The 12,694-nt window shown below is 48.4% G+C and overlaps 1 protein-coding gene across 1 annotated transcript in view; it reads left to right on the top strand.

Annotated features, from left to right (window-relative positions):
- Window positions 1–962: 962 nt before the first annotated feature.
- Window positions 963–12,694, top strand: part of KCNJ1 (potassium inwardly rectifying channel subfamily J member 1) — a 30,883-nt gene continuing 19,151 nt past the window's right edge. The window contains exon 1 of the mRNA XM_077894157.1: window positions 963–1,178. The gene's annotated coding sequence lies outside the window, so the exon portion shown is untranslated. The remainder of the gene's footprint in view (window positions 1,179–12,694) is intronic.

Genomic DNA, 12,694 nt, shown 5'->3' with positions numbered 1-12,694 from the left:
ATTGAGGGGGTGGGGGCAGCACCACTGACAGGTGGCCTCCCAACCACGGGGCCGCTCTCCAGTTTCTTCTGTTCTTTTAATCGCTGAGCCTCCAGTAAAAGCCTGAAACCTCACACCACATTGTGTGGTGTTGACTGAAGAAGAAGGGGGCAGGCGGTGAAGGGATGTGTGGCCTGCCCACATCGTGCACCATCCACCCTCCCAACCACTCCATGGAAGCAAAGCGACAGCTCATCAAGGAGACTGTTCTCAGATGCTCTGGGGGTGGGGTGGGGTGGTAGTGACCAGCAGGAAAGTCCACGGAGGACACCGTGACAGGGAGGAACTCTGAGAGAGCATCTCTGATTGTAAGACCTCCTCTCCCTCAGGACAGACTAGAGGGAGGCAGGCCCTAGGGTTGGGGGTAGGAAGGCAGACAGAAAGGTGATGCTTGGGGTATGTTGGTTTTCATGAGTGTTTACTCAATGTCAAGTGCTTCACATACGTGACCTCACTCCCCACCACAGACCTCAGAGGGTGAGCATCTAGGAGTTTGTCCCCAGGTGACACAGTCGGTAGAGCATGGGTGTTGCTCCCTGTCTGTCCTGTAAAGTCCCTGCTACAAAGCTCTACATAGTGCCGGGACCAGGGAGATGGATGAATGGTCAAGAGAAGGTCAGGGCAGCCTGACCTTTTGTGGTCACTCAGTGAGTCACAGGGCAGGAAAATTTTGGAGGGGCTCCTTGGGGACCCCAATTCCCACACCTGGAGGCACCTAGCCTGTGTGCACTCAAGTGCACCCTCGTGCGTTTGACTTGGGACACTTGTCAGCATGAGTGAACTGGCCTTCTGGTTCCAAGCCATGGCTCCATAAACAGATCCTTCTTAATTAGCCTTGGCAGCCCAACACCTCTGGTGTATCTAGCTCATTCCACCGCCACGCCTACTCTTGTTGGATCCAGTTCTAAAGTAAACTATGTTCTTTGAGAGCTGTCGCATACAGATGAGTTGGCAGCCAGTCTGAGCTGACCCTCAGACTCGTAAAAACCTACAGGGCCTCAGCACCCTCACCCGGGATATCCTAACTCTTGGACGAGAGGTGCAAGACGGCTCCAAGCAGCCATCAAGGACGCGGCTACTTTCTTGGGGACCAAGAAATTGAGTTTTTGTCTCTGCACTTAACTCTGGCAATCCATGAGGTAAGAGGGTGAAATGCAACATTGCCTCTTTGTAGAAAAAAATAAGTTCATTCTGGTGGAAATGTAACCCTCCTTTTTCCGTACCTCAAGTCTAGACAGGCTGTCCACCACTCCTGGGGGTTTAGAAGTGTGGTTTTAACTTGCTCACTTGAGGCTCTCCATCTCCTGGTCACACCTGGATTACACTGTGAGCTTCATCCCGCCGCCCCTTGGCCATTTGAGCCTAGAGCTGGAGTACAGCGAAAGCCTCTAGTCCCACCATGCCTGGTTCCAGTCTTCCCTTCTTGGTAGTGGAGATATGTGCAAGGATTCTGTTCCCGATAGCATCATTTCCCTTGTGGAGGGACCTTGCATAATAGTAGGACCTCCCTTAGAGCTTCTCCATCACGAAGGCAGAGGATAAAATGCTAATAAGGTCTATTATGGAAAAGGCGCAAGGCTTATCTGGGTGAATTGTGTTGGTAAGACATTTTGCTTACCTTCTCCCGAATGCCTTTCCTTCCTTTGATGAAATGTTGCCTGATTGTGAGTGAATGCATTTGGATTTCTCAGCATTTGTTCAGCTCCCTAAATTTCTGCTGTGACAAATGCTCTGTAGCAGTGAGTGGCAACTGTTTCCCTAGTGCTCTGCTTTATGTGAACCCAAGAATGAACGGGCATGGAGCCCCTTCTCCCAACATCTCTATCATATAGATTCTAGGCATAGTTGCTCCAAAGAAGTTTGTCTTTTGCAATAGGCAAGGTTTGGGAAAAGTTTTTTTTTTCTTCTTCTTTAGTTGCATATAAAGTAGAGCAAAACATGGTGATTGTGGTAAGGCGGCCATTTTAAATATGAATTTTTCAGGTCTATCAGTGGGTGCTCTTCAATCATGGGCTTGGCTCGTCTTGTCTTGCTCAACGTTGTTTAGTGACAGTGTTATCCTCACTCAGTCAGCTTCAGTTTTTCAAAGCAGAGTGAGGTAAGGGTATCTGAGAATTTGTGAGACATCAGAAAAAAAACAAAAACATTTTTTTTTAATACTTAAAGGCATGAAGATGGATTTTCTTCTGTGTCAGGTGCACACCAAGTCATTTAGGGGCAGGACTGAACTTGTAAGAAGCACAGGGAGTAGATTCCTTGTGAATGGTACTTGGTGCTTTGGTGGCATTTGGTTTCCTCTGATTTTTTTTTAAATAAATTTCATATATAAGATACTGTAATTGCCAAGAATGCTTTGCTCTGCAGAGCATGTCACTTTCTTGTTTTGAGTAATTCATTTTTCTAAGCTAGGTTACAAATCTACCCTGGACCTTTTCACAGCTCAGTGATTTTCCAAACGTTCAGCTCTGACTCCCATGCTTTGCCTTTTACCTGCCCCGTGACTTCCATGGATTCAATGTTTCCTAATTCCTTCCCGTCAAGTTTTCACTGGGATTGCTTATCTCTCCCGGCAGCGTGACCCTGAGTTTGACCCAAACTTCACCCCTCTTGCTTCTACCATTTAAGATGCTAATAATGACTATTGCCTTTCTTCTCATCGATATTGTCCTCATTAATATTATTATGTACATATGGGTTTTTTCCTCATTTGCCTTTCCTTAAGCTTATAATGAGCACCCGTGATGTTGTAGGAACTGTGCTAGGTCCTGGGAAATTACTGAACAGCTCCAGTTCTCATGGCACTTACAGTTTAGGGGGTACATATGTGGGAACCAGTGATTACCCTCCAGCAGGATACATACGACGATGAATAAGGACTACCACGCAGCAATGTAGTCATGATATAATCCCTGCATGCACTGGAGGGATGTTCTACTTTGCCCGAAGAAGTCCTTATGAAAGCATAATCTTCAACTCCCGTAGTAGGCAGGATGGTGCCTGTGGGGGGCAGGAGGAAAGGCATTGCAGAAAAAGGAAATAGCATTTGCAAAAACATGGAGTCATGAGAGAGCATATAAGTGGCAGGTACAAGGAATACCAAGCTGGTGCGGGGTGGGTGGCATGGGGAGGGGTGAGGAAAGATGATGCAAGGGATGCTGCAGAGAGAGTACACGTGAGAGATGACTTTGTGTGGGATGCTAAGGAGCTCAGGCAGTATCTTGAAGGTGGTGGGGAGCCATATAAGATTATATTTATGTTTTAGGAAGGTTGCTTGATTTGCAAAGTGCAAGGTGGATGGGGGGTGGGGTAAGACCAGTAACAGGAAAACCAGTTAGGGGAACCCACAAGATCTAGGGGCAAACAGGCTACCAGGACCAAGTGTAGCTAGAAATAGGAATCTGAGAGTCGGCTGGTCTCATTCAGGAAATTTCCCCAAAGTCCAAACCATGACCAAACTTTGAGTGAAAAGAGCATTTTTCTTTTTTTAAAAAAGATTTATTTATTTGAGAGAGAGAGACAGAGAGAGAGAATGAGTGGGAGGGGCAGAGGGAGAGGGAGAGAATCTCAAACGGACTCTGCACTGAGGAGCCCAACGTGGGGATCAATCCCATGACCCCGAGATCATCACCTGAGCCAAAACCAAGAGTCAGATGCTCAACTAGCTGTGCCACTCAGGTGCCCAAGAGCATTTTCTTTACATTTGTCTTCATACATCCACTATGACCCATGGGGCACAGAAACATTAATTAATGATCCCCAGACGACATGAGGAGTCAGTGACTGTGTAGGGCAGGTGACTGCTTCCTCCTCAGAAATAAAGCCAATGGTCAATTGTTTTTCTGCCCCACTGAAATGCATGCCTGTCTGAGGAGAGGGAGGGTTTTCAGCAGACTGAGTAGGGATCTCTTATCCCCACTGAGTATCTATGCCTCAAATGAGGCATCATCCTGGGTTGCCTACTAGGAGGTAGGGCAGAAAATGTGTCATTCCTTATTGCAGAGGCTTGAAGTTGGGACCATATCGGAAGTAACAACAGAACTGCTGAAAGCTAGAAGCCCTTGTAACCGTTATCGTAACTACCGTTAATTGTCCAAATGCATTCCTGCTTAAATAGGAGTCAGATACTAACCTGTCTTTCCTGTGGATGATTCCTGAGAGTGAGAACTATTTTCAGACCCGTTTTGCAGGGAAGTAAAGAAGAGAAGAAGGAAAGGGAACTTAGTGTCTCCTGAGTTTTTCCCAACAGGGTCACATGGAAGACGATGACGTTTGTAAGACGTGTTGGGATTAGTGAAGAGGCTGTCACTCCAGGCCTAGTCACTCATTCCAGGCCCAATGTTGCCTCAAGGGCCAGGGGTCAATATCTTGGTACACATGACTCCATACAGGCACACTCAGCTCAGGGTTGAGTAACCGGAGCCAGGTCACATGGGCAGTAAGTGACAGAGCTGGGACTATATGTCTGTCACATATCTCTCCTCCTTTTGCTTGGCAGGTGGGTGACAAGCCTTGAAATATTGAGGTCTCATGGTTCAGAATATCTGGAAAAATCAGCACTGTGGGATTTAAGTCCTGATCTACCTCAGTCTACCCACTTAAGGCAACTCTAGAAACTTTCTCCCTAGAGCTGAAATAAGTCCTGGGGTCCAGGCAGGGGCATTAGGCCCAAGAAAAAGAATATACTAGGATATTCATTCATTTCTAGTTCAAGTCACTATGGAGTGAATTTATTGGCTCAGAAATCAAAGTTTTCCCAATAATTAATTGAGGATAGTTGAACATAGCAATTAATTTTAAAGACTTCTGCTTCTTTTTTTTCCCACACTGGTTGGACATTTTCAGAAGAGGAAGTGATGGTCAGCTTGATATGGGGGGAAACCCAAAGGGATTATCTACATTCATCTCCAGGCCAAAAAAATTATTCCAATTTTACAGGTTGAGAAAAAAAAGAATTGGACTATGATGACTTAGCCTAAGCCAAAATGTAAGAAGAAAGTAGACCTTCCCAATCAGATCTGTCTTTGGGGAATCTATAAGATTCAAGAGTAATATTAACTCTTCTCTAGATAGATAAAAAATGGTTGGCTTGGCTATATAGTTTGTAATCTTCATGAACAAGCAGGGAGTGTGTGGAAACTGGAAAAGCAAAATGGGATAAAACCAAACTAAAAAACACTGAAAAAAAAATACGAAAAAGAAAAAGAAAGAAAGAAGGAAAGGAGGAAAAAAGATGAAGGAAAAATTAATGTGGAGACATATAGGACTTTTCTCTTCTAGAAAAGTCAATAATAAATGCAAAATAACCTTAAGGTCAAAGGGCTCATAGGAGTCCATTCTTGGCTCCGGATGGAATGATCCTAAGCCATTCTTGCTGAGCTTATTAGGAAGAATGTCCAGAGAAAGTGTTGCTGTCCTTCCTGTCGCCTTGTCAGAATCTGTGAGCAGATAAAGACAGCACTGCCCTTAACATGTGAGACTCCCTGGTTCTGTTTGAGGAATAACAGAAAAAAAACAAAAACAACACAGAGACTGGACAACTTCAAGACTATTGAGTCTACAGATGTTCAACCCCAGGTAGTTGGTCCTGGAAACTCTTATTAAGGGCTTGGGCTGTTAATAAAAAATTCAAGCCAATAGCATCACATCAAAAACCAGAGTATTGGAACTACCCTTAAACAATCTTCCTAAAGGTTTATCAAGTCCAGCTCACCCATTGTGCAAAAGAAGAAACTAAGGTCTAGAAGAGCAAACTGACTTGCTCAAAGTCCCCAGTAAAATTACCAACCTGAATTCACGCAATGTCGCTTTGGGTCAGTAATCTCCTCCTTGTTCAAGGGAGCCTGTTGTTATTTTCCTAAAATGATTTCCCAGGATGCAACAGTCTGCCTCAGTGTGCATGTGCATACATTATGTCCTGCCCATCAAGCCTTGCCAAATTTGCATTTAGGTGTGACGCACGTCACTCCCTTATGCTCCTAATAGAAGATTCTTCTTGAATTCTCTGTGAAATACAAGCCAGAAATTTCCACTTATTTAGAATGTCCCCCTGTCCAGTACCCTCCCTCACTTGCCATTGCACAACCACCAGTGTTTCTTGGCTTGCATTCAGGAATTGTATTTACCAGAGTGTATCAATGTGGCACCATATCCCCAGGGAGCAGATTTAAATATGCAACACAACGCGGTTGAAAGCAACAGGTTAATACTGTCTTTGCACTTAGAACAACCAAAGCTCTCTCAGGTGACTACCCCTAGGGAAACTCATGGTTCACTGCCCTTGATTAAATTCTTGGGAGCTTTCTGGCTCTATCCAGATCTGCCATTTGTCCTTGAGGAGTTCGACAGAGTCTGGAAACCATGAATAACTGTTGCTAACTTCTCACAGGAAAAGACTCCCTGAAATTTGGTTCCTTGGAGTTCAAGTCCATTGATGTTGTGTTCGGAGAGATAAGAGTAATCCCAGTTTCGTGCTGGATGGTGCATTCGACCGTTTCAGGGATCAAGGTATTCTGATGCTGTTAGGGAGCTGGACCGCTGATGAATTATGCATACGGTATGGAGAGCTTGAATTGGATTCAGAGATAAGTCACAGGAATGGCCAGAAGGTCACCTTCTGGGAAGTCCATGCTGTGTTGGGCTCTTCTAAAGTGTGAAGACACAGTCCCTAACCTGCAGAAGTTTTGGTCTCACTGGGGCACTCTCTTCCCGAGTCTGTTTCCAGGGTGGCCGGAGTCAGGTGTAGTGGTTGAGGGGAGAAGATTAGTCTCCTTTTGGAGCCCCTCCATCCCCTCAGTAGAGGGGAGAAGGGAACCCCTGAGCCCTGAGAGGTCCTAACTCAGAATGCTTACCTGGACCAGGTCTGAGAAGCCCCCGGTGGCCTGTGGCTCTTCATGCTCCTTTGCCTTGCCCAGATCCGTTGTGTGGGAGATGCAAGGTTTCCTTCCACAGCCAATGCAGATGCTCACCGCTAAGACTCTGACATGATGAAGTCTGCTGAGGAAAGAGGCAAGCTGAGAAGTGGAGAAAAGTGTGCACAGGATTTGGACTTTATTCACCTTTTTATAAGTGGGTTCCTTTGGCTCTGTGTTGCCAGCCGCTGGTGGTCTTTGTGGTTTGGGATTTCTATGGACAAAAATGCTTCTTTAAGTGTCTAGCGGCAGAGAAGGGAGGGGTGTGGTGAGGTGAGGGACGTGGGCCGGGTGTGGGCTGGCTCCTGGAGCAACTCGAGTGGAGAGGTCCCACACTCAGGGCACCAAATGGCCCCATTCCTCCTGGAGAGTCTGCCTATAGTGGGAGCGAAATGAAGATGGGAAATGGGCCGTCATTTGAGAAGGTCGGCCAAGGGTGGTGGGCTAAAGGGCTGTCCAATATAGACAGGGGCCGGCTTTCTCACACCTGCAGGACACAAGATGCCAGTGGATGCAAATCCCAGCCTACGGATTGGAGCAGATATCAGGGAGAAGCTTGGGTTGTAGAGGTGCGGAGAGTCAGGAAGAGATCTCAGGGGGAACTGGATTCCTTACGCAATCACGGAACCTGTGTCCATTGGGCTGAGAAGTGGTTCAGGGGCTGCCAGCCTCCAGGCCGACCTCACTGCTCTTGGAAGCCTCTTCCCTTCCTGGGTGCGGAGAGGGGGCCTATAATGAGCTCCTGACTCTCGTCTTGTGTCCCTGCACCACAGGCATGAATCCCCAGTGACCCCACTGGGTCTAGTGGCTTCAGGGAGCAGATACACGTTTCTAATGACCCACAGTTTAAGTGTGTCCCAGGGGCAGCCGCTTCTGGCTACCTACCCTGCCTGGGTCTGCAGGGTGAATGAGTCTTGCAGCTTCCTTCCTGCCCGAGGCCCCACAGACCCCACAGACCCCACAGGGGCCAGTCGATCAGGCTTCCCCCATCTCCCCGCCTAGCACCCGCCCCTCTGTGCCCTGCCCGCCCTCGGCCCTGCTGCTCGGGCCTCTTGGGTCCTGAATGTCGGCTGCCCCGTTCTAAGTGCTTCAGCCCCCCTAGCGGTGCCAATGCAACCAAGCCACCCCCGCCGGGGGATCAGCCCCCCTGGGCCCCCAGGGAGGGCGGCTGCAGGAAGCAGACCTCTTCAGTCCCCCCCAGCTGGCCGCCTCGCTACAGCGAAGAAGAAGTCTGGCGGAAGCTGGCGTGCGGTGGTGGCTCGCTCTTTGCCTGCTCAGCGCTGCGGGCGAGGGGGCCCCCGGGACTCCAACAGCCAGACCACAGAAAGGCCGAGTTCCAAATGCAGCTGTGGGAGAAAGCCAGGCATGTGTCATTGCTCACTGGAGACCAGACGCTGAGCCACCCTAGGCCTGGCCTGAGACCGGGGATGGACAGGAGGCATGACACCCGACAGCATGCCCTGCTCTCACCTCTGCTCTGCTGCCTCTCCCTGTCCGGGAGTCGTAAAAGTAATCCCGTTGTACACTGTGTGCTTTTGCTTTTGCAAATATTCTAGGCAGGGCCAGCAGTGGGGCCCCCGCCTCAGCTAGGGAGGTGACTGCTCCAAGGCGAGGGCGGTGAGCAGGTCAGGGGAGAGCTGGGCCCTCTGGTCTCCGCAGATCTTTCTGGACATCACACCTGGGTTTCAGAACTTCTTGGTTTCTGGAGCAGCTCCAGGCTGTCTCCTGCCTCCTGCTCTCCTTGCAATCTGCTAGCTCCTGGCCCTGCAGCAAGGACCTCCAGGCTCTGCGTCCCCTGGGGTCTCCCCACCCCCCGATGTCAAGCAGGTGTGGGATCCCAGGACCCACCCCTGCAGGGGCAGCGGGTGACTTTTCAACATTCCAGTTGGTGATACCACCACTTTTCTTCAGAGAGAAGCTTCTGGAATCCCTGACATGAGGATAGCAGAGAGACCTCCCGAGTTCCCCAAACCTTCTTTTCCTGCAAGTCACATCCACATTTTAAAATGCAGCAGTTTCCCCCAAGGATTCACGCCACCCTGCCACACCCATGAAGTGTCAGGCACTTATTGGAGGCAGACAGTTATTGCCTTTGCTTTAAGTTGTCAACCTAAGCAAGATTCTTCATTGGAAAACTGCTACAACATCATATCATCCTTTCAGTCAAAAAGTTCTTACTTCTGTCTGACTGAGCTCCCTATTGCTACAACTCCAACTCACTTTTGTATGGCCTGTCACTCAGCCATCTGAATTTTCCCAAACACAACATCATTTTATCTGTATGGTGGCCCCTGGGAGGTAGATGTCACTGTTTTTTTTTTTTTTTTTTTTTTAAGATTTTATTTATTTATTCCTGAGAGACACACAGAGAGAGGCAGAGACACAGGCAGAGGGAGAAGCAGGCTCCCTGCGGGGAACCTGATGTGGGACTTGATCCTGGGACCCTGGGATCACGCCCTGAACTGAAGGCAGATGCTCAACCACTGAGCCACCCAGGGATCCCAAGGTAGATGCTACTACTATTAATGTTATTTGACAGGCAGGATAACTGAAGCTTGACTTGTGCCCATCACAGGGTGGAGGCAGCTTCTTTCAGAGCTCTCCAGGTTTTCTAGGTTTCCCTGAAATTCTAGAACTCTCTGAGCAGTGCTTTGGGCAGATGCCAGCAGGTGCTGCTGCAGGCATCCAGGGAGCCCACCTGGCCCGAGTGGGTTTGTGAGGAGGCCGACTTTGAGCTTGCCCTTGGCCCAGTGAGCACCTTTCTTCTCATCTTGGCATTGCTACCCTCACTGTCTTTGGTGCCCTGTGCCCTCTGGTTACTGATACTTGTCAAGGTCACTCCCAGTTACTGTGGCTTTCTGAACCTTGAGCACAATCTCTAATTATCGTGTTTACTTGGTTGTTTCTTATTGTCTGTCCAGCTCTTTCTACGTCCCTGAACATCAGTCTTGTTCATACTATCCCAGGCACCTCGCACAGAGCCTGGCATATGGTAGATCCTCAATAAGTATTTACTGACAGGGGGACAAGGAAAAACAAGAAAAGCAGAGCAAGCAGGAAGGCTAGAAAGAAGGGGAACAATTGGAGGGCCTGTCTTTCCCCTCCACCTTCCTGCCTTTCCTCTGCTACTGTGGATGTTGGAATTCACCCATCATATGGGCCAAATCTTATGGGACTTGTGGTAGAAGGATCTAGACGACTTGAGTTCCCATCCCAGTTCTGCCTCCTATGAGCTGTCTAATCTCCTGACTCCTCAGCTCCTCCCTTGTAAAGTAAAGATAATTATATGTACTCCATGGGGTCATTGTGAGGATTAAATGAAATTATTTCTGCAAATCCAGTTTCTGGCACACGGCAGATATCCAGCGAGTGTTGTTCCCTTTCCTCTACAATAATTTCAACCTTCCAACCTCAGTCCTGCAAAGTACAAGCAATCCTGCAGCGAGCCTCCAACCCCATATGAGAGGCTATCTGCCCAGCTGGTACAAGATCTTGTAGAGAGTACACAGCCAGCCTTCCATCTGTGCCAAAGAAAGTCACATTGGAAGAGATGCATTTTAATGAATTTCTTCCAGTAATTAAACCCAAGGGACACATACACCAGTTGAAACTACGGTAGGCTGAATTCTAGATTTCTAGCTCTGTGAATGTGGATTAATAACTCTGCTTCTCTGATCTTTGGTCTTCCCCTCGACACACTTGGAATAATAATGATGTTGTCTATGTCATAGAGTGGTTGGAGCTGTTGAGTGTTTGCATGGAGAGTTCCTAAGTGTTAGTTATTCTTGGTCCATGCGTTAGAGGACGAACTACCCCCACAGTAAACTAGATTCAAGAAGACTTCACGGAACCTCCATTGATTGCCGGTTACTTTTATACACCTTGTCTCCTTTCATCTTTTTGTTTTGTTTTGTTTTGTTTTGTTTTGTTTTATAAGGAGGCTCCCCACACAGCATGGAGCCCCACGCAAGGCTTGAACTCGACCCTGAGATCCAGACCTGAGCTGAGATCAAGAGTCAGCCACTTAACCAACTGGGCCACCCAGGCGCCCCTCCTTTCATCTTTAAATAACATTGAAAGACACAGCCCCTTCCTGGTTTCATTCATGCATCACCTCATCCACTCAACAGACACTGGCTGTAGCCAGAGAGACGTGTGCCATCCTAACAACGGTTAATTGTCAGTAAATACGGTGGCATGTAGTTGACTTATTTAATTGCTGTTCCCCGTAGCTTACCTTTCTGGGCTCACCACTGGTCTGCACGCCTCCTGAAGGGGTGGGGCTTTTCTCTGGGCACTTGTGCTTGGCCAGTAGCGTGCACTGTCTCCTTGCTTCCAGCTGCCCTTGCGTGCTGACGGGGGCCAGCCCGGCGCCTCACTGTACTCTTGCATTCCGTGTGCTCTCTCCATTTCAGCCACATCTTCTTCAGCTTCTCTGAGCTCTGCATGTGGTTCAGCTGCTTTTGCACTCTTAAAATCGTCAAATCCAAAACCAAGGAAATCAATGCTAAAAACAGGTGGTTTCTTGATCATGTAAATGAGTTCTCAAAAACACATGAATTTCTTATACACATTTCCAAGCACAATATTGAGTTCAAAATACATGAGATCTACGTGCCACTATGCATTATAGAAAATCTAAGCTTAACTTTGAAAGATGAGGGAAAAATGCCCGCAAAAGCATGCAGTGCTGATGAACACGCACGATCTCCCTGCCACCTGTCGGCGTTGGCAGTTATGAATTCATGTGTCATTTTCATGCCATCAGTGGATGTTTATTTGGTCATTAGTTGGGTGAGAAAATAAAAAATGTGTCCAGCTGCAACTTGGAGGAAAATTGTTTCTCTCCTTCCCTTCCTCTTTCTCTCTCTCTCATGTGTGCAGCCCAGTAGGTGCTGTGGATATAAAGTGGTGAAGAGATGAGACCAGGTCCCCACACTGTCCTTTCAGCCAGGGGATGACACGGACTTTCACTCATTCAAGAAATATTTGTCCAGTTCTCACTATAGATCTAGGTGCTGAGCATGCAGAGGACAGTGAGGCGGGCTGCTCTCTGGAAGTGCACATAATAGCAAAGGTGAGATAGACAGGAGGTAAACAAGTAATAAAGAGGTGAACAAACAAGATGACATCTGTCGTGGTAAGAGATGGGAAGAAGCCAGAGCAGAATGGAGTGGCAGGGTTGGTGAGGCAGAGGGCACCACCTTAGACTGGATGTTGAGGGGGCCTGTTGCTGGGGATGGTGTAGCTGAGTCCTGAGCGGTGGGAAAGAGCTGGCCATGGGAAGACCTAGAGCAGGGCATTCCCAAAGGAGGGAACAGTATGTTGAAAGATGAGGGCAGGACGTAGCGTGGCATGTTGGAGCAGCAGACTTGGTGGAAAGACTGTGATATGAAGTGGGGCTGGGGAGTGTAGTAGAGCCCGGGTCATATTGGGCCTTGAGGTCATAAGGGCGAGAGGAAGCTCAGAGAGGCTTCAAGGGGGCAACCACATGATCTGATTGACACAGTTAACAATTGCATTCCGGGGTCTGCAAGGTGCAGTAGCATGTGGTGGGCCCCATCTGATCCCCCCAGAAGAGGTTTGCCCAGCTCAGCGGCCTGCCCAGCTCAGCGGCCGGCCCCCTGCAGGACCAGCTGGGGTGGAGAGGAGGACTCTGTCACAGTCAACCCCACCCTTCAGATTGGGCCACTAACTTGCAGCCCCAGAGTCAAGAGGCTCCAGAGAGGCTGTGTGGCCCCCTGTGT

Source organism: Canis aureus, chromosome 3 (genome assembly GCF_053574225.1).
Source record: "Canis aureus isolate CA01 chromosome 3, VMU_Caureus_v.1.0, whole genome shotgun sequence".
Classification (NCBI taxonomy): Eukaryota; Metazoa; Chordata; class Mammalia; order Carnivora; family Canidae; genus Canis; species Canis aureus.
This window is presented reverse-complemented; position numbering and strand designations above follow the sequence as displayed.